This window comes from Erpetoichthys calabaricus, chromosome 16, assembly GCF_900747795.2.
Source record: "Erpetoichthys calabaricus chromosome 16, fErpCal1.3, whole genome shotgun sequence".
Taxonomy (NCBI): domain Eukaryota; kingdom Metazoa; phylum Chordata; class Cladistia; order Polypteriformes; family Polypteridae; genus Erpetoichthys; species Erpetoichthys calabaricus.
In genome coordinates, this window is record NC_041409.2 from 103,359,568 (window position 1) to 103,383,920 (window position 24,353).

General features: G+C 51.6%; 1 protein-coding gene across 1 annotated transcript in view; it reads right to left on the reverse strand.

The window, feature by feature from the left end:
* aqr (aquarius intron-binding spliceosomal factor) overlaps positions 1 to 24,353 on the reverse strand; it is an 869,120-nt gene that overhangs the window by 610,759 nt on the left and 234,008 nt on the right. The window lies entirely within an intron of this gene.

The window sequence follows — 24,353 nt, forward strand, 5'->3', positions numbered from 1 at the left end:
AGATCGCGCTCGGTAGGAAGAAAAGTTCACATTCCAAGTCGTGGATGGTGTTGTGAGAAGGACTGGGATTGAGTGTTGCCAACATCCGGCCCCGCCCCTCTGCTCCACAGGCTGCAGAGAGGTCTGTGTGGTTACGATGATTGGCTGTTGGCACCGGTGATGCACATTTTCAATATTAATCTCGTTTTTAGTGAATGTGAAGCGTGTGCTTCTAAAACAACAAAGGACACGAACACTGGAATCCCTGAAGCCTACGAAAAAAACGTTGTAACACTGGACACCTTGAATCCCTTCGCACCTCTGCATCAGCGTCTTTGTCTTGTAAATCTGTCGATCGGCACAGGCAGCAGGCGGTCTGCTCGCTCATCGTCCTCCGAGCTCGAGTCTGTGTGTCTGGATTTGTACGCAGGAACTTGAGGAACCGACGCCCACGAGGACCTCCTACCCCGCTGACGGGTTGGGAAACGGCGAGAACCGTAGGCCTAACATGATCCCCCTTGATGGAGGCGTCCTTTATAAACTAAATAAACTTTATAAACTAATGTAATTCGATTCTGTAAATACTCAAGTGATGAAATGCTGATTGATATTTGAAGTGTGCAGACAAGGAAAAGGGACAAAAAAATATAAATACCTACGAGAATATAAAGTCACACACAGTCGAGACGAGTCAAACACACACACGGCCCCCCGAGTATTTCACCGGTCAATCCAGTGTACGGCTCGAATACAACAGTGGGCTCGCCGGAGCCTTCTCACCGGTCCTGGACACCGAAGTCCGCCTGCCCCGGGTGTAATGGTGTGAACGCCTCCCTCAACTGGAGCATCAATGGGAAACATCAAAGGCAGCGGTGCGCGGACAGATGTCCTCCAGCGGTCAGCCAGTACCCGCCCCCACCGGTCCACACACAGAGTGGTTGTGCTTTTCGGATCTCCGTCCCTTTAACACTCACCCGGCTCCTTCTCCTTTTCTTTGAAGACCGTCCATTCCATCCCCTTATGCCACACACCAGCGTATTTATGTCAGGACCCCCAGGCGTGCTTTGGCCACCTTCTCCCCATAAAGAGAGATCCTTAAAATTCTCAGTTCCTAGGATGAGGCAGCAGAAACAGAGACCGTGAATACAATATGTAGTGACCATTACAAAATGATGTCTCGTTATTTGGGGTACGTGCGTGTCATGAGTGGTCCGTGTGAGTGGTGGACGGCAGGAAAACACACAACTCGAACAGAAGCTAATGCTGACGTGAAGCATGTGAAGAGTCGAGTCCAAATATCAAATCAACTCTTTCACAAAAAACAAGGGAATCTAACCGACGATCGAGAAATCGCTGAATTTACGTGTTGCTGACGATGAGTGAAAACCGAAGGCCAACTGTGTGGCGGGCGCTGCGGCCTCGTGGGTTTGAGGGTTTAGAGTAGTGAGCTGCAATAATACTTCTTACTACTACTCTAATATAATAAAATGCACTCCGGTGATCGGCGTCTGTGGTAACGTATCCCGCTGAGGGGACAGGAGCGGGCGCACAAACGCCGGTGAGGTGAATCCTCTCTGCTGGGATCTCGTGGTCACCTGAATTTTTGTTATTCCGTCTTATTCCTGACTAAAAGCGCACTTGTTTCGTTATTCCTTTGTGTTTCTTTGATATTCCAGTCACATCTGTCTCTGCCTCTCTCGCACACGTACACACACACACGTCCATACGTGAAATGTCACTGTTTGAGGACGCCGTGTCATTTGAACAGGTTTGTTTTTTTGATCTTGCCCAATCTCCATGTTGGTACTGAGAACGCAGACAGACTTCTTCTTTTTGGGCACATACACCGTCAGCGTGGCACTGCCAGATCCAAACACTGGCATGGAGAGTCTGATGGCAGTGTCTTTGACTGGCTGTTCTGAGGAGGCGTCAACCTCAGTGCCGCTCTTGTGCACGGAATGTTTGGTGTACCACCTGAACGGCACTGGCACAATCAGACTGTAGAGCGGGTGTTACAGACCTGCTGAGTGATATCAGAATGATGACAATAAGCACCGCTCACGACTCGCACCCACAGCCGTTCTCACCTGCATGTCGCCTGACATTTGGCCTCGACAGCACCACGCAGCTTGAATGCGTTCGTTTCCTTCGCTCGTATTCTGTTTTGTTATCTGTGCCTGTCGTTTGTTTTTTATTTGATTTTTGGCCTTCAGTCTTCGCACATCAGCATCACCCTAACATAGAAAAGGGTTCTGTTCTCATTTTGGGCCCACAATTCCTGTGCACTTTAAGTTTATTGCACCAAATAAAATTCATTAAAGTTGTGAGACTCGTAAGTACAGAAATGGCGGGTGTGAGGCTGGAGGACCCCCAGACAAGACCCTGCAGCTCTTTAGCGAGGCGTCACTTTCACAAAACGGAGCCGCTTCTAATAAACGTATGAGTGTGAGCGACCAGAAGGGCTGACGTTGCAGAGCAAGCAGTAGAGGCTGGCCAGTGCAGTCATGGAGTCAGCTCCGCAGTGAACAGCTTCCAGAAAGTTGTGTCCTCCCAGTGCTATAGGATGTGAAGACTTGGAGAAGTTAGGGGGGCTCCCTGATGAAGACCCTTTTACTAACCAGAAGCAGTGGGCACAGGACGAGTCCAGGAAACTGGAACCTGGCAGTTGGGTTTGCAGTCCAATTGTGCCAAGAAGCGCTGGCACAAAACGACACCCGACCACCCCAGGGCTCCTTGTCCATCTTCTTTCACCCAACAGCCCAATGGTGCTGAGCTGCCAGGGCTGCTGGGATTTGCTGTCCATTCAAGTGTTGCTAATAAAGAGTCACCTGCGGTTTTCTGCATTATGTCACAAAACTCACTCAATAAATTGCGACTAATTACTGATGACAAACCCGTAAACTGCAAACTCTTATTATTATGACCACAATAACAATAAATGATAACAATAACAGCAATAAAGTCTGACTCCTGCTTCTGGCACGACATGAAGCAGATCCACCATCAAAGCCATAACAAGATGAAGAAATGCCTTGTCACCTCTGCCCAGTCGAGGGTCCGAGAGATGGCACAGCACGGTGGTCTTGTCCCAAAGCACAAAGAAGTTAGGGGAGGGGACTGTAGTGTCCTGTCAGGTGTTGTCATTGTCACTGCCACTAAGGCCTCATGACACTACTCTTAAGTAAAGTGCAAAATGCACAGCACCCCCCAGAGGTTGGCACACAGCACCCAATCCCACCGGATTTCAGTTGACTTTTTTGACAGAGAAAGTCTCTTTAATGTCGAAGTGAAATCTGACCTCAGCAGGGTGGTCTCAACTTGAAAGGCACAAATCCTGGTGGTCAGTGGCCAGCAGGCCCCCAGTTTGTGCGCTGGGGTCTCCCTCCATGAGCTTTGACGTTTCCCCCAGTCCAGTGTCAGGGTGGTCCTGACTTGGCCAGTGTCGTGCTGAAGCCACACCCGGCCTCGTTCTCGTCTTCGGGGTCTTGCAGACTCCACAGGTTTGTCTCCGGATTTTGCTGCCTTCATTTTGCCTTCCTGCAGAGCAGCCTGCCCACCAGCTGATGCCCCCCACCTCCAGTCTTCTTGCCACTGCTCTGCTGTTTGTGCGATGGCCACCGAGCTCCAGTGTGGTCTCACGAGACCCCAGAACCTCGGGGTCTCTTCTGCTGCCATGTCTTTGCCACTCTGATGAAGCAGCTGGGCGCCGCTGTTGTATGTCCTGGGTCAGTGGTCCCTTTGTGGTCTCCCATACTCGCCCTCCTCAGTTTCTGTTGGCAGATTACCAGCTGTGCCATCATGTGCTTGTCTCGCAGTGCCACCTGCTGACTCAGGACTTTGATCAGCTCCGGTCCTTCTGCTGTTCTTGTCCCCTTTGCACTAGTGGGGGGTCTTTAAACAATCATACATGTATGCACACGCAGGGGGTCCCGTCTCAAGTGTTTTCAGCGAGTGCGGCCCAGCACTGCTCACCCACCCCCACATTCACCATCTTCACTGCCAGTCTGAGCCCCTTCGTCTCAATAGGCACTCTGGAATCTGGAGAGGGCAAGGGGGTCGAGGCCAGGTGGGCTCCAGTGAGACAGTTAAGTGTGTCAATGGAGCAGGTGAGCCTGGGGGGCTCCACACTGGTTTGAACAGGTCAGGGTGCAGCTGGCCCCCTTAACTCTGACGCTGTATGACCGTCGATGCCCAGCATTTGGTCAGTGCCAAGTGCCACAGCAGCATAGCAGAGGGGGGACAGAAACGGCAGTCACACTTTAACTTTGGGCTAATGAGTGACAAGCAGCTGGTCGTCTTCATTCGGTGGCCAATGGGCATCCTGCACACAAGCGGACAGATCATGCCAAGGCCTCGATCTCCACCAAGCTGTTTGATTACCAGGTGCCATGGCGGTCGCCCTGGAGTGAGTCTGTCAGGTAAAAGGGGGCAAAGCTGTGGAATGGAGAGACCTGCAGGTGTCACCTCAACATGATGCCACCTACCAGGAGGGTGCCAGCCTGCCCGCATTCCAGCACGTGTGTGTGTGTGTCTGTGTGTGTGTGTGTGCGCCTACACAGTAGACCTTGTACTGTGTAAAGAGCTGCTGTCAGGACCACCCCGAGCCCCCCTCTGTCTTTGTTAACATCTAACATCTCTAACGGGTCAAGGGCCTGGTAGTTTATGTCCCCGTGATGGCTGTTGTGCCAAGTCTGGAATTTGACCCTTCCTAAAATGTACTCCTCACAGTCTCCCCATAAGCAGCAAAGGGTATGCAGAAAGCCCCCCTTCTCTGGCATGTCCTGTCTTGGGTGGGTTAGCAGGCTGCTAAAGAGAAGAAGAACTTGCAGCTTGAAATTCAGGAGCTTCTCGCCCGCTCACACATGCAGCCCCCTGGTGAGGTGTGTGACATGGGTGTCTCAAGCATCACACAATGGCCCCAGGACACTCACCCCAAATTCAGCCAGTCCCACAACTGCCAGCTGCAGGCTTTAGCCTAGCATGGCCCAAACGTGGGCAGCCATCATAAGAGATGAAGGAGGAAGAGGAGGAGGAGGACCAAAACCCCCAGCAAACAAAGAATATTTACTGCATACATAAAATATGTATTTGTAAACGTAGGAAAGCATAAAGTAAAGCTGAAAAGGACAACAACGGGCAAAGGGAGTTGGCTAACGGGTACCAAATGCAAACACCTGAAATCTGTAATCGCAGTCCTTCAAACAAAACCAGGAAAGCACAAGGAGAAAACTGACAGAAGCCCCCGGCGCCAGCGAGAGGGAGGGGCCCCCTTTGATTGGTCGGTCACACATGTCCGTCAGTGCTTGGATGAAGGTGGTGATGCCAGCGCCTGTCGCCTGCTGGGCACACCATTAGTGATGGAGAAGGACTGGGACCTTTTGTCAGTATAAGGCGCTCCATTGAAATGCTGGCTGCCATCCTGCAGGCGATCGAACCAGTCAAACAGTGGGCATCATTTTGTGACTGCCCCCCCACGACCAGCCATTCTGAGACTCGGCACAGGCCCGGGCCCATGGCAGCACTTTATGACTAGCGTCGTGCGACTTGATGCTCACGTGTCACCTCGATGTGCCCACGTAGTTCAGGAGGCGACTTTGATTTCTGGAGTGTCTTCCAAAGCTCGTCGGCCTCCATTCCACCATTAAGGGCTTTGGCTGCCAGGTTTTACAGTCAGATGCCAAAGGCTTGGGACTGGCAGCCCCCATGGCTCCATTTCTTATTCTGGATGTGGGAATGCAAGGGTGGTGCAAAGTGTCTCTGGTCCTTCATCCTGGCTGCTCTGCTCCCTTGGAGGTTCAGCGGACCCCTCAGCCCTCCAGCGCCAGTCAGTCAGCTGGTCCTCACGTCTTCTTTATTCTCGTAGTTTAGTCCTGCGATGAGCGGTCAGGTCAGTGGTGCCTATTGACGCTATGAACTCTCATGCCATCTGATATGTCAGCGATTGGCATGTGGCCACCATCCGCCTCACCAACCGCCACAGAGACACGCCGAAGATGGCTGTCCAGGTTGAGGTGGTCCCTCAAGCAGACACAGACCCTGCCCTTGGGGCGTCATCGCTGCCCCACCTTCAAGGTGGCACAGACCTGCAGCTGTGTTCCTGGGACCAGCCTTTGGCATCACTTGGTACTATTTGGGTGCCTACAAGGCAAGCCCCGGAGTGCTGGCACCACATGAAAGACGCTGTCTGGCTTACCAGGGACAAGCTTGAGGTGAGCGGAGAGGGGACGTCTGCAGTGATTTGAGGTTTTGCCCATTTTACTGTCAATTCTTGGGCGTCTCTTTATTTATGAAAGTGCCACATCCAAAACCCACCAGGCGTTACAGCTGACAGAAATGCCCAGAATGAGTGACCGGTAGAAACGGAAGTGAAGAGCAGAAGCTCTGCCATGAGGCACAGGCATAAATGACAGCCAGTGGCTGGCCTATCCATGTTGTCCAGATGGGGGTGGCAACGGTGCCAGCAGGAGTAAAATCTGAATCCACACAGGGGCCGCACTGTTCAGGTTTACCCAGATGGGTCAGAGCCAGCATTCTTCAAATGGACCACACTGGGTGGGCTGTCCTCAAGCCCATTTCTTCCAGTTCTGGGACAGTGATGGGCACAGCAGGGCAGGGGCGTCACTCCATCATAGAGCTTCATTATGGGTACTGCAGTTAATGCTGTCACCACAAGAGGGCAGCAGACCGCCATATTTTATGAATGGGAATGAAGTGTCCGTGTGTGTGTGTGTGTGTGTGTGTAAGTTTGTGTGTGTGTGTGAGTGCCCACGTGTGCCCAGCACTATGGCATGTTTGCCAACAGTGAACATGAAACACTTGAGCAGTTTGTCTTTTCAGTTTGCAGTTTGTCAATTTCACCAAAATAACTCGGGGCTGCAAAATCCATTTCAGGGTCACAGGGGTCCAGGCCTGTCCCTGTAGTACTGGGGGGCACACCAGTCTAGTTGGAGTATCGCAAGGCCCTCTTGGCACACACACATGCACACACGCACGCTCGGGTTCAAATCTGCCACGAGTCTAAGCCGTCTGTCTTTAGGGATGTGGGAAGAAGAGAAGAGAAGCTGAAGGACACTTACAACGAGAGAACATGCCAACTGCACACAGACCATGAGCGGGCACCGCTGCGCCAGCTAATACACCTAGAAACTCCTTGACAAATAAACAGAACAAGCAAGACGGCCCCTTGATGTCCCTGAATGACTCCCTCAACGTTTAGACACAGGCTGGCGGCCCCCCAGCCCCTCACTGAAGAAGACCACCTTGGCCGCCACACTACGTGCAACTCCATCTTTCTTTGGATTTGGATGACCGAGTTGTCCCCCGTCACATGTAGATCCGTCACGTCCTCTAATAAGGACCCCTCATGCCCCGCGATGTGGACGCAGACTTGGACAGTAGTAAACTACAACTCATCTTGTGTGGCCTGGGGTCTCGGACCGTAGACCACCGTGTCTCGTTTGGTGACGTTACTGTGGCGGACTGTCAACCTTCAGCTGTTCCAGTAATTCACGGGGTTTTTGAGTTTCCGGCCATTCGTGATACGCTGCATTCATTGTCCAGTCTGCGGCAATGCGCTGTATCAGCACGGGCTGCCAACCTCTCTGTCTCTTCACCTACTTGTGTCTGTGGCTCTCAGCCTCAGTGGGGGGCCTTCTGTGCCCCCGGGCTCTCGTTCCAGACGTCACTTTAAGTCACTGCCGGGACGCACCATGTTGGCTCTGACAGATTTGCTAAGTGAGCAGAACACCAACAGCCCACTTGGACCACATTGAGGTCCAACTGGACCCCTATAGGTGTTTTATATCAAACATGATCTGTTCAGTCAGCCCTGGGCACAGGGCAGGACGTGGTCCTCAACAGGATGGCAGTCCATTGCAGGGCACATACCGCCATTCCAACTCACATCTTCACATGGCTGGGACAGAACTCAGCAAGTCAGTTGCCCACCGTGCCTCCCTTCTAGAGTAGATGGCATTGTGGGGGGCACAGGGGTGAGTTCTATGCCTTGGCTTTGATCTCCACTCTTGTTCCTGCCTGTGTGGATTCTGCCCGCTCTCCTGGGGTTCTTCGGGGTTTTTCTCCCAATGTCCCCAAACCCTTCAGTGTCAGGACACACGGTGACTCTAAAAAGCTCAGTGTGAATGGGCGCAAGTGTAGGAGTGTGCCAGGCAATACACTGGCATCCCGTCCAGGACTGCTGCTACTGTGATGGCATCCCGGCCCCCATGACCTTGAACTGCATAAGCAGGTTAGATAATCGACGGCAGTACCCCCCACCTGCACCGTCATGTCTCAAGGGCATCTTGAATGGCATGACATTGACGAAGCCCGCCGTGCCTCTTGCTCAATTTCCCAGACATTTGGCTGCTCGGCACGACTCTCACTTCAGGCGAAGCCCCTGCTAGATTCCACCCGCCAACGGCGCCTCTCTGGACGGACCTACGGCAGACAGCGGGCACCGGCGCTATCGGAGCAGAACCTTCATCATCGGACCGCGAAAGCTGCATCAGCAAAACCTGCAAGTGGAGCAAAGCCCAGCCGGCATCAAGACAAAGAGGAGGAGGAGGAGGGGGGGCACCATACTCATTAAGACACACGGGGTAAGGGCCGCGGCACTGCCCTCCTTGATGTGCTCTCCGAGGTGACTGAAGCGTCCAATAAGCCGTTGGTCGATTCTTCTGCATCGTCAGCTGTTCCTCACACACAGTGCCCCCTGGCACTCGGGCTTCTGCCTTCTTGGGCCTTCTTCAGGGCCTTTTCATTCCACGCACTTTCTTGTCCTTGAACTGTTCATCACCCACACTTCGCTGCTCATTTGCCACATGTGTGTTGTGCCAGTTGGAGCTGAGGCTGCCCACTGAAGCCTGGCACTTGCAGACTTACAGGACTGGGCCATCGTTACTGGCCATCAAAAGGCAGAGGCACTCAAAATGGGCAGCAGCAAGAAGACAGTTTGAAATACAATGCAATTTAATATAATACAATATAATATCATATCATCATATCATATAATATCATATCATATAATACAACATTGTCTCAGACTTACTTCATCCATTTCAAGGTCACAATACGTCCCCGATGAGTGGGCACTTTGTCTGATTGGAGGATGGACTTCGATGATTCGAGTCACATATGGCGATGACGGGTTCATACATACATGCCATGAAGTGCAGAATGCTGAAGCTTTGAGAAAGTTTGGGGTGCCCACCTGACCACCCCGTCCAAACTGCACATACAAGCTCTTTAAATCTCGATTCGGCTCTCTGTCTTTGTGGTCCTCAGCAGGTCAAAAGAAGACCCCCACAGTCAGGTACCCTGCGTATATTCTTCTGGTCCCAAAAGGGACGGGGCTTGTGGTGCCCAGAGGGGGTGTGGCTAGGCGTCCTCTCCTGGCAATTGGTTGACACTGTGGAGGAAGTGAGAGATAAAGTTATCTGTTCAGTGGTGGGATTGTTCATCTTACCTGAGCCCTCTCCAGAGGTTCTAAGACTGCATGCCATATCATGTCATAGAGGGTGGCACAGTTCCCAGGTAGAGTTGGCATGTTTTCCTGTGTCCATATGGACTTTCTCCAGGTGCCCTGGTTTCCTCCCACAGTCCAAAGACATGCAGGTTAGATGGACAGGAGATGCCACATCAGCCTGTGTGTTTGGTGTGTTCACCCTGTGATGAGTTGGCACCCCATCCAGGTGTTGTTCCTAACTTGTGCCCGACGCTTGCTTGGCCTCCAGCTTCACCATGGCCTTGTCCTGTGCCACCCACAGGATTTGATCTTTTTCAGACCTCAGTAATCTAATTACCGGGTGCAGGGTGCCAGAGCCTATTCTGGCAGCACAAAGCAGATAGCAACTTTCAACAGGGCAGCCGATTGGCACAGGGGTAACGTGACACACCCATCATTATTTGCCTGATTATTCACTCAAAGGCTCCCTTTGTCCTTTATATGATGTGAACCAATTGTTTAATTTCAAGGTGCACCTGAAGGTCGTGCCACACTGTGGCCACTTAGCCTTATGAGGTGGTGCCCACCTTATCTGATCTTCATCCTGCGGCTCTGCTGCTTTCTTCAGCTTCACGACCCAACACTTGAGCAGATGCCGCATTTGTCACTAAACTGCTGAGTCTCTGACCCCCTCGCCACAGCAAGTGGCCGTCATGTCTGGGCAGGGGCACCGGTGGTCTGTTCTGCATCCATTGGATTCTTTCCTGCCATTAAAGCCGAGGGGTCACTGATGGCAGCCCACCACTTTTTTTGTCTTTTTTATTTTGATGCCACCTAACCTCCTTTGAACCATCTTGACCCCATTCTAGAGTTGTAGGGACTGGAGCCTGTGCCCACAGAACTGGATTTGTGGCAGGCAGCTATCCTTGGTGGGATGTGAGTCCGGGGCAGTGCCCACTCATGAACACCCACATCACACACATGGAGCCAATCAGAGAGCAGCAGCACTACACACATACCCATCAGACAGTAGACATGGCACCAAAGTGGCAAGTGTGCCAGGGTGGCAGCAGCACAAAGGCTTCCTCTAAGAGACCACCTAAGGGGAGTGAGGCCCACGTGGGTGGCGACAGTGCCACGTGACTTCATGTTGGACATTAATAGGCGCAGAAATTCCTGAAATGTTCCAAAGTGTGTGATGTCTGGCCCTCAAAGCAGTGGCACTCGGTGGTCTGCTGGGTACGTCAGCTAAACTTCTCTGTTCTGTACTTTAATGTGTTCGTGTTTGACAGTGCCAGTGTGCCCACTCAGCTACAGCCTCTGCGGGGGTCCCTGTCACGTGCAGTGCATGAGAGTGAGAAGGTGGGCCGCACTCTGAGGGGAGACCCCTCCCCCAGGACACCAGAGGGCAGGGGATCCATGACGATGCCAGGGTCTCTCCTCAGTTCTAGCAGGCAGGGGCTACACGGAGGGCTTGTTGGAAAAGCACAATGTAACGGGACAAAGAAAAGACGGCGGACACTTGACAGAGCGCTAGCACGATGGCGTCACATCATCAGCAGTGCCCACATCACCAGACCGCAAAATGGCGTCAGCCAAGAAAACAAAATGGTGGCGGGCAACGTGCTAAATACATGCAGATTGGTAAAAAAAAACCTGAAGGTGAAACTCATTGTGATTGCAGTTACGCAGTCGTTTGGTCAGGCTGGAGCACTGGGCCCGGCACTGCGTGTGGCCTCCTGTGGCCTCGTGTGAAATTATGTGGCCTTGTGTCACCTCGTGTGGCCTTGTGTCACCTTGTGTGGCCTCGTGTGATCTCGTGTAGCCTCGTGTGACATTGTGTGCACCTCTGGTTCTTCACACAGCCGAGTAGTGCCAGTCACCACAGCTCTGTGCTCGTGCCCATGTGTGGCAGACGCCCCAAAACGTGCCAGTCATGCTGACCCTGCCAGAAAGCCTTGCTGTTACCTAACAACTGTCCTTTCCTGGTGTCACATTGTACAGGGACAGGGAGTCACCATAGCAGACCGGGCACCCCGTGGGCACAGTCACCCAACAGGACTTGCAGTGACCAATGGACAGAGGCTGAGGGCTGACTGTCCACACAGAAGAAGGACCCTGAACCCCAGACGTCGGTCTCCCCAACTTAGAACAGGGGAGTGGGGGGGGTCTTCTGGGTAGGTTTGCCCCCAGAGTGACACTTCTGGTCATCACTTCTTCTGGACCCACCGTGGGCTTTGGGCACCCAACTCTCAGTTCCCTTCTACCTGCTTGTGTTGCCAGGGCGCCATATTGAGAGACCCCTTTGCTTTGTCACATGACATCACAGAATGGCAGACCAAGTGGGACTTGTGACATTTTTACAAGTTTGTTAAAAATAAAGAACTGAATTCTCACACCGACACACACATAGTCAGACCCCTGATTGAGTACATCACTGAAGCCCCTTTGCCTGGAGTCATCGTGGGTTTGACACCCCAAGCTTCGCTCTTCTGGTTTGAAGATTTGTGGCCATTCTTCTCTGGACGGAGACCACCGGCTGATGTCCTGCAGCTGTAACGCTAAAGTTGGCTTCAGCAGCCCAGAGAATCTCACACTCTGAGGGTCCTTTAGGGGCCTTTTGGCAACTTCAAGTGAACTTTCAGGGGTCTTTCACTGATGGGACTCTCTGGTCACTCTGCCCAGGTTGGTGGACTACTGCAGTGGTGGTGGTCCTTCTGGAAGTCTCCGCCATCTCCACACAGGTCAGCTCAGCCAAAGGCACCACTGTTCAGAAAGAGTCGTGGGTGGATATTATGGGGGCCCCTGGGGACATCCAGTGCCTCGTCACACTCCTGTCTGGTGGCACTTCCTGGGACCTCATGGCTTGATTCTGACTCGCTCAGAGGTCCTTCTGCAGTCCGTTGTGTGTCCCTGTGCTGATTGGTCAGACCCACTGAATGACATCTCAGAGGTGGTCAGCAGAATGGGGGGCTCCTGAGCTACAAGTCAAGTGTCACAGCAGAGGCCCCCGATACCCTGAGATACAACAAAGAGGCACAACCTTCTGGATGTATTACAGACACGACAAGTAAAGTCTCTCAGTGCAGAGGAATTGGATAAACCTCTGGTGCTATCAGAATTACTAGATGTTATAAAGGCACTTCAGAGTGGGAAAGCAGCAGGCCCTGATGGCTACCCTGTCGAATTTTATAAGAAGTTCTCCACTCAGCTAGCTCCCCTCTTATTAGCAACATTCACAGAAGCTAGAGACAATCAAATTCTACCTGAAACCTTTCGCCAAGCATTAATCACCGTCTTTCCTAAACAAACTAAGAACTTATTACAATGTGTATCATACAGACCAATCTCACTTCTGAATAATGGTGTTAAGATTCTCTCCAAAGTCCTAGCTACAAGGATACAGAAAGTTGCTGCCTTCGGTAATATCACAGGATCAAACTGGACTTATTAAAGGCCGACACACACTCAGGTTTGTATGTCATGATAAGTTCAGACTTACAACTTTGGGTTTCATTTCATTGATGTGCTTTCATGTACCCCCCCCCCCCCCCACCCCCCCCACCCCAGTGTTTAGGATGGCGTCAGGAAGTGAATCTTATGGCAGGGTTGGGGGGCAAGGGTGGCAAAAACCAGTTTGGCAAGCAACTCTCTCAAGTAAACCCTACATGGCGGCCAAACTACCTGGCAGCTAGCAAGCTTCACCTTCACCGAGGGTATTAGGAGCACACCTGGGGGTGGGGGGGCACACCAAAAGTGGGCTCTTTGGTTTTGAATCAGAAGCCCTTGTGCACCACAACGCCTTATTGGCCATAGGATTTGAGCAGAGCAGCAATACATTCGGTCACTTTACCCCCCCCCCCCCACTGCCCCCCCACACACCACTGCCATGTAAAGGACACAACTGGGCGGCCATATTGAGAGAAGCTGAAGAAGGCAGACGAGAAATGCTGACTTCAAGAAACTACAAGTGTGTGTGCCACCTGGCATTTGTCAGGCTGTGGGCTCATCAGCGTTCACGTGGACTCTGCGTCCTTATGGCTATTGTTTTATGAACGTCACCACAAATCGATTAACATTTAAAGTGTCACTTCACTCCTGCTTGTCTTTTACTCTGTGCAATTGTCTGAGGTGGCAAGATGTGCTAAAGTCCAACACGATGGAATCAGTGGCGAGTCCTGGGGGTCTGGCAAAGTCAACTCAATAAAGAATAGAAAAGGGGAGAGTCGAGTGACACGGGAGTGCCAAGGCAACACCGAGTTTTATAGAACTCTCTAATGTCTGTGCCTGGCACTCTACCTGGCACTCTGTCTTCCTGTCTGTGCCTGGCACACTCTAATGTCCGTGCCTGGCACTCTGTCTGTCTGTCTGTCTGTCTGTCTGTGCCTGGCACACTTTAATGTCCATGCTTGGCACTCTGTCTGTCTGTCTGTCTGTCTGTCTGTCTGTCTGTCTGTGCCTGGCACTCTCTAATGTCCATGCCTGGCACTCTGTCTGTCTGTATGTGTGTTTGTCTGTGACTGGCATTCTCTAATGTCTGTGCCTGGCAGTCTGCCTGGCACCCTGTCTGTCTGTGCCTGGCGCTCTGCCTGGCACTTTGTCTGTCTGTCAGTCACTTCTCTCCTACCCTAATCTCACCTCTGGCTCTCCGGCTCTGTTCCTCGATTACAGTGACCGATTGTCTGCCCAGCACTTCCCAGGCCTCAGCCTGTAGTAAATTGTGGGTGCCCAGCACTGCGGTGCCACTCTGCCGTGCCCATCTGTCTGTGGCTTCTTCTTCGTCTTGGTGTCTCTCATCTCGTCTCGTGTTTCGTTTCTGCTGCCTGAGCACAGAAGTAGGTCACGGCGTTTAACCCTTCGTGCGCCGTGTGTGCCTGTGCCATGTGTGTGCGTGGCGTGGGTGCTTTTAATATTCCTTTTGAGGCACAAAACCCAAACTAAAATTAACTTCTGATGCATTTGCGAAGTGTCAGGACTTGACTGGGATTATTAAAATTGCTTTGTTAATCCCTAATGATTTCTGCATCATCACAAGGTGGCATCACTCCATGTGCCGCTCACTGATAATCACAATCCCGGTCACAGTCTTCACTGCAGTCAGTCAGTGCCACATGCCATGGTGCCCGCTATCAAGGACATGCCCACTTCATTCAGAGATTTACAAAGTGCTGCCCTCTAACCATTTTGCAGTCCGCCTGCCCAGTCCAAGGTCAAGGTTGCCAGGGCCCACCCTGGGTAACAAATTTAAATGGACAGACACAAGTCATCCCACCGGGCCTCTGACTCAAGAGACGGGCATGCAGTGGTCTCCTCTGAGGTAACAGAGACTGGTTCAAGAACGAGGTGCAGCTCTAAAGGATCAGGGAGAAGACCTGACTGACGACTACGAGTGGGCAGGGGGTCCAAAAATAAGTGAGCGCCTCGCCTCAAGTGCCTCAACCCTAAGCCTACCCTAACGCCTAACCCTCATCACGAGACGAACAGCAAACACACAGCAGTTTAAACGGGGAGACGAGTCCGAGCGACAGTCGTGGGCAGCACATGAGGAAAGACCCCTGGTGGCTGTACGGGCGAGAGCCGACCAACGAGTGACAGCAGCTGTTGTCGTCCCGCCATTTCTGTTCTTTTTCTCCTTTTTTTGTCGTTTTAACTTCTCGAACTCGCCATCTCCAGATGAGGCAGAGCGTTGCTGTAGGTGGCATCCTGGCACCTTGTGGTGCCAATCTCTTCGATCTGCAGGTGCTTTTAAAAATACGAGAGAAAGGTCAGAGCAGCACGACACGTGGGGACCTCGAAGGAGCACAATGACATTTTACGCCACCCTGCTACAAGACGATCTCGGTGGGCTGAGCGGCCCGCTCTGGTCACAACTGGCCTTCAGAAATTACAGCCCACTTTAAGATGCCCGCTGATCAGAATTCCCAGTGGCATCACGTAAAGCGATGCCAGTCTGAATAGTCAACGTGTCACGGGGGTTCGTGTATTCTCTGAGCTCTGCAGTCATAATGTGAAGGAGGTGGTGGGTGGTCTGGGGGGTCTGCTGGCACCTTCCACAGACCGGATGTTGATATAATGGCAGGGCAGGATGTTTGCCCGCTTTGCCGGATGAGAGGATACGTCTGGTAATGTCCCAGTTTGGGGTCCTATTTGAAATGAAGTGGGAGCAGGCGGACCCCTTGGTGACCTGAAGGAGTCGCAGCAGGAAGCTGTTGGGGTCTCGGGTTCCCCTGCCCTCATCAATAGGATGAATGTGCTGGCGCTTCTCGAAATGAGTCGGGTGAGCTTGGAGATGGCAGCGAAGGAAGGAGGAAGGCTCACCTGGTCCAAAGGAAGAGGAGGAGGAGAAGAATGATGTCGGGTGGCACTGTGAGGAAGTTCAAAGTGTAGAAAGATGGCTCGTCAGCTGTGCCAGGAGCCTTCACAGCACACACTTGTCACGTACTCTGTGGTCGTGGGCCATCTTTATTTCATTTGAATGCTTGCTTCTCCTCTTTATCACACATTCTCACTGTTCATGCTCTGCCAGTCAACCTTCTTCGGATGTGCCAAGAGAAATGCCAGGAAGGTCTTCAAGACTCTTCAAGAGTGCAGAGCTCCCCATCCAGCAGGCCTTGGCTGATTGTACCAAAAAGTCTTAGCAAACCCTGGCATTTGAGGACCCCAAGACCACGGGCACACTGGAGTCCCACCACTGCCAACCCCTGGGGCTTTCCAGTTGTGGCACACCAAATCTGTAGCACTGTGTGTGTCTTTCTGTGGTTATATAGCGCCTTTTCTATCCCTGCCCTATACGGTGCCTGTCTAATTTGACTGTACATGTGACAGTATATAGCGCCTTTCAAGTCACGTGTCCCTGTACCCTCACACTTGGCTTGAAGGTGACTCCCGATTTCATCTTTTGCAGGTTTATTTGCCCCTCGAGTCAGGGTGGTGGTCCAGGACTGTCGCAGGGTCAGCTCCTGTCACTGCACTGTCACCCATTTTACACTCGGTGAGGCCGGGTGACCGCGAGTCTCCACGTGCCCAGCTGGCTCTCCCTATTGAAATGAAGCGTCTTGCAGAAGGAGGCCCCTTTTTTTCCTATCTATGTGCCATCTGCAGCGACACTGGGCTCCACGGGCAGGGTGGGCACTTGGCTGCATGGGCCTGCAGAAGGATGAAGTCATGAAGACAGCTCCCCTGAGGGCCTTCATTACTAAACAGGAGGCGACACTAATCCGCGTGGCTCATGCCGCGGTCATTAGCTCCTCCGTTGGCGTTGACCCGATTGGCTCTTTTCAGGCCGACTGTCTCCTCTCTTTGCCTTGATTGCTAATGATGGCTGCGTCATCTTTTTTACTTTGTCCAAAGTCACTTGAACATTTGCTGTCACAGGCCGCTGATGAACAGGACTTGAAAGGTGCCCAGTTGGGAGCGGGCAGGCCGTGTCAGTCAACGCCTTTGCCAGCATTAGCACCGCGGTCGTGGCTGATGCTGATGATGCCCGTCAGTGCCAGAGTGCGCAGTGAAGCGTCCCGTTGGTCAAGCGTGATGACATTTTAATTAGAAGTAAAGTCTATCTAAAGTCCAAGCTGCGCTCCGTCATGGTAGACCGGACCCCGAGCGGGCTCCTGCAGCCATGAGGGGAGTGCGTCTCACAACCCTAGTGTGTGGCATTGGCAGGCTGTGTGGGCACTGGGGCCATTTAGCTTTTACGGCCCACCGTGAAAGGCGTCAGCCCTGACAAGGAATCTTTCAGAAGCAGAAAATTCACTCGTGTCATACCAAATACTCTGCCCCTCTGCCCACCCATCTTGCTTGTCCTGGTGCCACAAGGCAGGCAGTGTGCCCTACACTCAGGGCCATGCCCACTTTTGAGCTTGGACTTTGTGATATTCACACAGATGTTGGACATAGTAGTGACGGGTGGAGGGGGCACTGCCATGCCATTTATGGAGGTCTTTATGTCTGTGATGTCGTTTGGCTCGTCTGCTTTGTGTTTAGTGAAGGGGCGGAGCCACCGTGACGGACCACCCACTGCTTTAGCATTGCAGGCAGGCAGGGGCTCAGGTGGCCCAGACTGGCACTGGGTGATGTGGTGGGAGATACAAAGGTGGTCTGCCTGCTCTCCTCCTGAGGTCTGAGGTCTTGTTTCTCACTTTGGTTTGGGGTGCCAGGGTGGACTCTCAGGTCTCTTCTCAGTAGCAGTTTGTAGGTCTTCTGGTCTGATTTTTTAATTCGTTGGTGAACAGCGCCTTGTTTATTCATTTCAGATTCTTGTGCTTTGTGTGGAGCCAAGGGAGGTGAGCCCTCCAGATGGCATTGGTGCCAGGACACAGTGGCTTAGGCTTCGCTTTCTTGAGTTTTAGGGTTGTCTAACATGCTTCTTCTTCTTCTCACGAGTTTCTCATTCATGATCTCGACTTCTCCTCACAGGATCAGGACATCTGAGTTACACACCTGGGGCTCCTTACTCGACTTTGTGTTTAGATATTTCACTTTGCCTTTGTGATCGTCTCGTTGGAAATCAAACTCTTTCAGATATAAAGAACCTCTGTTTTTGTCCAAAGGGCCTTGGGGTCCTTGTGGGTCTCCTACTCCTTCCTTTTCACATCTTGTGACCACTGGGGGGCCCCAGTGACACAACTGCATGGACGCAAGTCCCGGGTCTACACAGAAGGCCGACTGTGCCAGTGACGCGATTCTCGTCCTCCACTCCTGACTCCAGCTCGGACCCTGGAGTACTTCACCCTTTGGATGCACTTCTGGCTCAAACAGATGCCCCCAAAAGTAGGGCTCACAATCCCCAGTAGCTGCCCCTGGTAGCACCCCAATGGGGCTGCCCCACAGGACTACTATTCCCAGTAGGAGACCCAGGTGTCTGAACGGGGATGCTGCCATCTAGTGCATCGGGAGAGGATCTACTCCCCCCAGACTCTGCATTATATGGGGGTCTCTGTTGGGCAAGAGTTCTCGGGATGCCAGCATATCCACATTGGTATCTCCTGCCAAGTGCCTGGCTAAGGCAAGGAACGTGCTGCCTTTTCTCTGGCCCACTAATTACTATGGAACTGAAACCCATCTGAACAGGGAGACCGGCCCACCCATGCCATCCATTATTATATTTTTCTATTTCTGTATTGTAACGTCTCAACTAAGCTGCGCAGCACCTCTGGCAACACAAGACAGTCAGTGTGCCAGTGAAGCACCAAGAGAGCGGGCTGCGTGGCCTGTGGCAGCAGAAAGGTTTGGGGGTCTGCCACCCATAGACGGGGCTGTTAAAAAAGGCAGAGAGATGCCAAGCTTGGTCAGTCTCTGTGTGCACATAACGGTGTGAGTGAAGTGGCAGAAAGCAGCTGGCACTTCTGCACATGCCAAGGGCAGGACGCTGTAGGGCTGCTGATGTGTCCCGGGACTCGATAAGTAAAATGGCCCTGCATTCTTATCGACGGTCGAAGTTCAGAATAAATAGTTTAGAGTTTCAGCCATCAAAGTGCTGCAGGCAGACCCAACAGGCACAGGGCACATCTGTGGGCAGGGCGCCAGTCCGTCACATACACACACACACAGACTGCTTTTCTTTAGGCACAGGGACAGAACACACACCCTCTTGACGTGAACTGTGGCCTCCTTGTTCTCAGTTTGCTTGTCTTTTATTTTCCTGGCTCGTTTGTCATAAACCTCGAGCGCCGCGTTTCTTCACTTCTTCATGCCAGCTCTGCAGCATGGTACCCTGTTTTTCTTTTTTTTTTTTCTTTTTTTTTTTTCCCAGACTGGGCCCTTTAGGCCTACACAGCCCATGAAGCCTGCTCCTTGAGTTTGGGGCCAGGCCCATTTCGGTTCCTCGGGTCTGGAGGCCTAGATTGATTGTTTTATTGATTGATTGATTGTTTTATTGATTGTTTTTTTCTTCTTCAGGACAGTTTTCTGGTTCGTTGACGGAAGGCTGATGGCTGCCAAGCCGTGTAGTGTGCCAGCTGGAAAGGCCAACTCCAGGAGTGGTGGAGCACACGAGTGCCACAAACTGCTGGCCTGATCCCAGAGTCTTAGCTGCGTCCCCAAAGTCGTTTTGTTTGCAGAGCCGTCAGAATTCGTCCTCCTGTGGCCCTGATTTGTCCCATCTGTGAGGACATTTGCTGTGTTCTCTAAACTTTCTTCTACCAAAGGATGTCCGAAAATTCCCAGTGCATCTGCTGCCCGGAAAAAGATTCACCTGAGCTCGGCCTGGACGTGAAGACAAATCATCCGACGTTCATTTTCAGGCCAACTGCCCTCACACGGAGCCAATGTGCCAATGCCAGGGCCCGGGCATCAGCTGTTAATGAATCACTTCTTCTTCAGTGTGCCATCTTTGATGGTTTGCGTCTGCCCACCTCTGCTGCTTCAGCTGGCAACTGAGGATGGCAGTTCAGGTGGTGCGCAGCTGCCACCGGCCCAAGATGGAGACCCTCAGCATCATCCCGTCTGCTCAGAGTGCCAGGGCTGACTCTTTGTCGGGCCTAGTTGTATTTTTACAAGCGTAGAATTTTTTTTGCATCTTTCACTTTCCCTTTTTCAGCTCATGTGAGCTTCTCCTCCCTGTTAAGGTTTACCCAGAAATGTAAAAACTTTTCAATGTTCTTAAATTGAAGTTCTTAAAGATTTTTGTGAGGTTCACGTCCATTGAGGCTCTTGGCTTGCACAGGACGGCCTTCACGTTAATTTTCTTCTTTGTCTTCTCACTAAAGATCAATTGGCTCGTCATCAGGAAGAGCAGAAGGTGACAACCCAAGACATCCCAGAGTCAAAGCTCCAAACGTTAGGCGCTCAAAGGTACGGACAAGTGGCCGGCCTTGTCACCGGCCTTGTCACGCAGTGACCTTACGATGGAGGGCATTGAAACAGAGGCGGCCGTTGGACCAGACGCTGAGAGACGGACACCGAGGCCAAGCAATCGACGGCAGCTTCACTGGTGGCACCGCGCTGAGGAAAGGAGGTGACCTTTCTAGGTGACCAAACCCATCAGACTACTGGCTAAGACGCTCTGCCGAACGTCACAGTTCTGCACATTTCACAAGCCGACGCCAATCTGCCTTGTTGCTCCAGTCCGGCTCTCCTGCTGCACTTCAAGTTTGTCACACAGGAGCCACTGACGCTCACTCCGCTGTGTTTTCAGTCCCACTGTCACATGACCCCAGTGTCACCTGACCAGCATCTGCTATAGCAATAGTGAGCTAATATGGCCGCCACTGTGCAGAGTCCAAGAACGGCAAATGGGGTCATCAGAAACAAGGAGACTTCGGGGTCCAAAACCCACAATTCACACCCTCCACTCGCCACCACAGGGACCCTTTGTCTTTGAGTGAAGGCCTCGTCACCTTGGGGTGAAATTTAAAAGGACACAATGGAAAAAACAACAAAAGAAGAAAATGGGATGAAAAAGACGTAAGACGCAATGTCAGGGTGGTCTTCAGGAGGGAGACGCACAGAACGAACAAGAAGAGTCGCGTCAGGCGTTTCAATGTTTAAAGTCTACTGTGCATCTTCTCGATTGTCACAGACTTGAGACCCCCTAATGCGGGTCCATAGAAGGATGGCAAAGGATCAAAAATCACAAATGACAGCCCACGTGCTCTTGGAGGGCTAGGACCACCGGGCCAGAATCAAATGTCAGATAATGTGACCGTACTGGCGATCAGCGAGAGCTCAAGGGACCCTCCACAGGCCTGTGTTACCAATCCTGACTTATTTAAAGTTTGGTGAACCCCTGGGGGTCGACTCAGATGGGATAATGGGGGGTGTGGGGGGTCAGGAGGCACCAGGAAAACAAAACAGAAGCGACTTCAAAGTATGGAGACGGAATTCCTGTGAGCACAAAAACTCCAGCGTGGGCCCACAGGTGACGTGTGACACAGCAGTGGCCAGGGGTCCCAGCATTGCCCAAGCCAACCCATGTTTATTAGCAGGAGCTTTCTTTGTTTATTATTATTTTAATCAGACTGGAATATTGACCAATGGCGCAGGACCGAAGGGGCAATTTTATGTGGCGCGGCTACAAGAGAGCGAGTCACGACAAACCGCGGGCCGTTAAAAATGAGCAACTCTGAGGTGAAAGACCAAATGGAGCTGTGAGCCACCTGGTGGCGGTGGGGTGGCACTTCGGGGGGGAGGCGTTTTGAATCAGCAGCCTCTTGTGGTTTGGCTCAGTCCAAGTAATCGAGCCTGGCAGGAGTCGCCTGTAAAGAAGATGGCTGGCACATCTCAGCAGGACAAGAGGTTGAGAAGAAGCCTGGCCTGCCTGGTCTTCTCGTTTGTGGCACACCCACCTGTGACACTGTGACATAACGATTCTTTCATTTTATTTTTTTTTACAGATCTTCACTCAAATGTGTGTGTTTTTGTCTGCTAGAATTAGATTTCAACATTGGCTTTCTGATTTGGTGCCAACGTGTGCTTCTTTGTTTGTTATAAAAATATTTGTGCCATCCAGTTGTTGGGGCAGCGAGGTGGGCTTAAATGGTCATCCTTGGGGTTGCCTGCCTATGCCAGTTTGCTGATTCAAGACCCCTTTTTGTTGTGACTCCCCCCGCTAGTGGCTCCTCGGTTTGGTGCCCGTCCCTGACTCCCTTCATTCTTCACGTCCTTTGTCTTTTCATTTTGCCCCCGTCCCCTGGGTGTGACCAGACCACTACCATCTGCTCCTCCTCGTTGCTCCTTCTTCTTCTTCTTCTTCTGCTCCGTTTTCTTTGTTCCTTTCTTATTGATTTGGCTCTTGACGTCTTTTCTTCTGTTTCTTGGCCTTTTCAGGTTTGTTTCTTTGATTTATTTCGTATTCCATTTTGATCTTCTGCTTTGTAATTTGGGAAAGTCTTCTTCACTTGTGGTGGTTTCCTTGTCACTTTGGAGTTTTGCTGGCTTTGAGCTTTCAGTGTCCCCGTCACCATTTTGTGACTTTTGAACGCGTCTTTGTGAGCCAAACACATTTGTCCGGCCGATGGCCCTTTGCAGCTCTCAGGCCACTTTACTTTACTTTGCTAAACGTTGTTGTGTTTCTTTTGGAATTTCTTCATTTAAATGTTTAGATCTTTTCTCTTGTGTCCTTCCCCATTTTGGATGAAATCGTCACAATGGCGGACCCAACTCTTTCTATCCATGAATTTAACGATTCTGAGCAGTGCAGAGGTAACATCAAAAGTCCCGATATTTAACGCAGCCCTCATCTTCATGGCGGTGCCTCGGCTCAAGACCCCCTTTAGAGGAAGGCACTGAGCGGGTGGTCTAAGCGAACCCCAACACGACCCTTCGCTGAATTGGCCCCTCATTGACGGACGCCCAACACAGACAGACTCTCTGAGGTCAACGCTTCCATGCTGTGGCTATCAAAGTGAACAGCAACAGAGAAGTGTGACCCCCAGAGACCCCCCAGTCTGAGTCATTTGAGCCCCTGCCCCTTGGGGGTCTTCCTGTCTGATCTCCAATTGCCCTTCTCAGGTCGAACGACTTCTGAGTACAAATATGAAAGGACGACAAGGACGGGATTCCTGAGCTCTGTTGTTATCACTCGCTTTTCCATCCACTTGGCGTTTCCACCGTTGTTCTTCAGTTTGGAGGTACTTTTTGTTTTTTTCTCGATGATGGTGTGCCAGTATAACCAGTGAAGTTTCTTTTAAAGTCCTTCAATTCAATTGACACGCAGACAGGCCAAGGCAAGGCCATGAAGGACAAGAACGGGGAAGACATCATTCTGGCACACAGCCCGGCGGGTAGCTGCCCATTCTGACCAGAAGTCCATGAATATGTAAATATGTGTGCGGGTATAACGGCGAGGATCCAGCAGGAAGTCTGAAGCTCCTTCTCACGCCAGATGGGACCTCTGGTTGTCAGCATTCGCCCACTTGGCTCCTCTCCGGCCTGAATACGTTCACATTTATGATTACTGTATACATTGGAGTATTGGGCATGACTGGCATCTTCTACAGCAAGTTCTCTCTTTCTACCATCTGTCTGTCTTGTAACGATTTCCGTCACGGTCACTAAAGCGATGGCATCGGTTCCAGTCAGCTCAACGTCGACAAAGGCCCCTGCTGGCCATTCTGTGTCCCTGTCATTATCTGAGCTGCGGGCACAACCTTTGCTGAGCCCTAACCTGTGGGTATTCCTTATTTTTTGAATTGATCTCTGAGGGTCCTGCTCTTTGACTTCGTTGTTTCAATGACCTCCCGGTTTTTGACTTTTTCCTGTTTCGCGTTCCTCTCCTGGTTGGCCCTTGAAACTTCTTGTTAGATTTCTAAACACTACAAAGTTGCAGGAAAACCAACCAATCAATGGCAACCTCACATTTCTCGAAACGCCCACCTAGAAAAGTGAGAAGATGAAATGTGACAAGTCGGACCCCCAGAAACACACAAACGCAGAGTCAGTGCTTTGAATTCTTAGACTTGGATTTTTGGGTTCTGCGTTAGGCCTGACAGAAGATCAGATGGACGTTTGGGGACGACGCTGACTTACTTTATGAGCAGCAAGCAGTAAAAGTCAAACAATGGACGGGGTCACCCTGGGGGTCCGAAGCTCACAAGCCCCCGTGCGATTCTTATGGAGACTTTCATACTGGCATGTGGATGGCAAACAGTTCCAGCCAAACGGTGCCATTCTGATGATGGCGGCGCACCCACCCGAGGGAATCCCCCCTGAGAGACTGCCATGGCCTGCCTGACTGGTCTGCACTCGTCTTTGTTTTTGTGAGAATCACAGACTTTCTGCTTGTCACAAGGTGGGCTCCGATCATTCAGGGAAGTGTTTGTGTTTTAATGATCAAAGTCATCTCATTATCCATGATGGACGAGCTGAGAGACACCAAAGGCCAGGGGTCCGAACAAGAAAAGCCGACAAAACCTCCAAACTGAGCAGAAAGAAAGAAAACCAAAATCAAAAACCTGAGCCGAGATGAGCAACCAAACTAATGGAGGAAAGA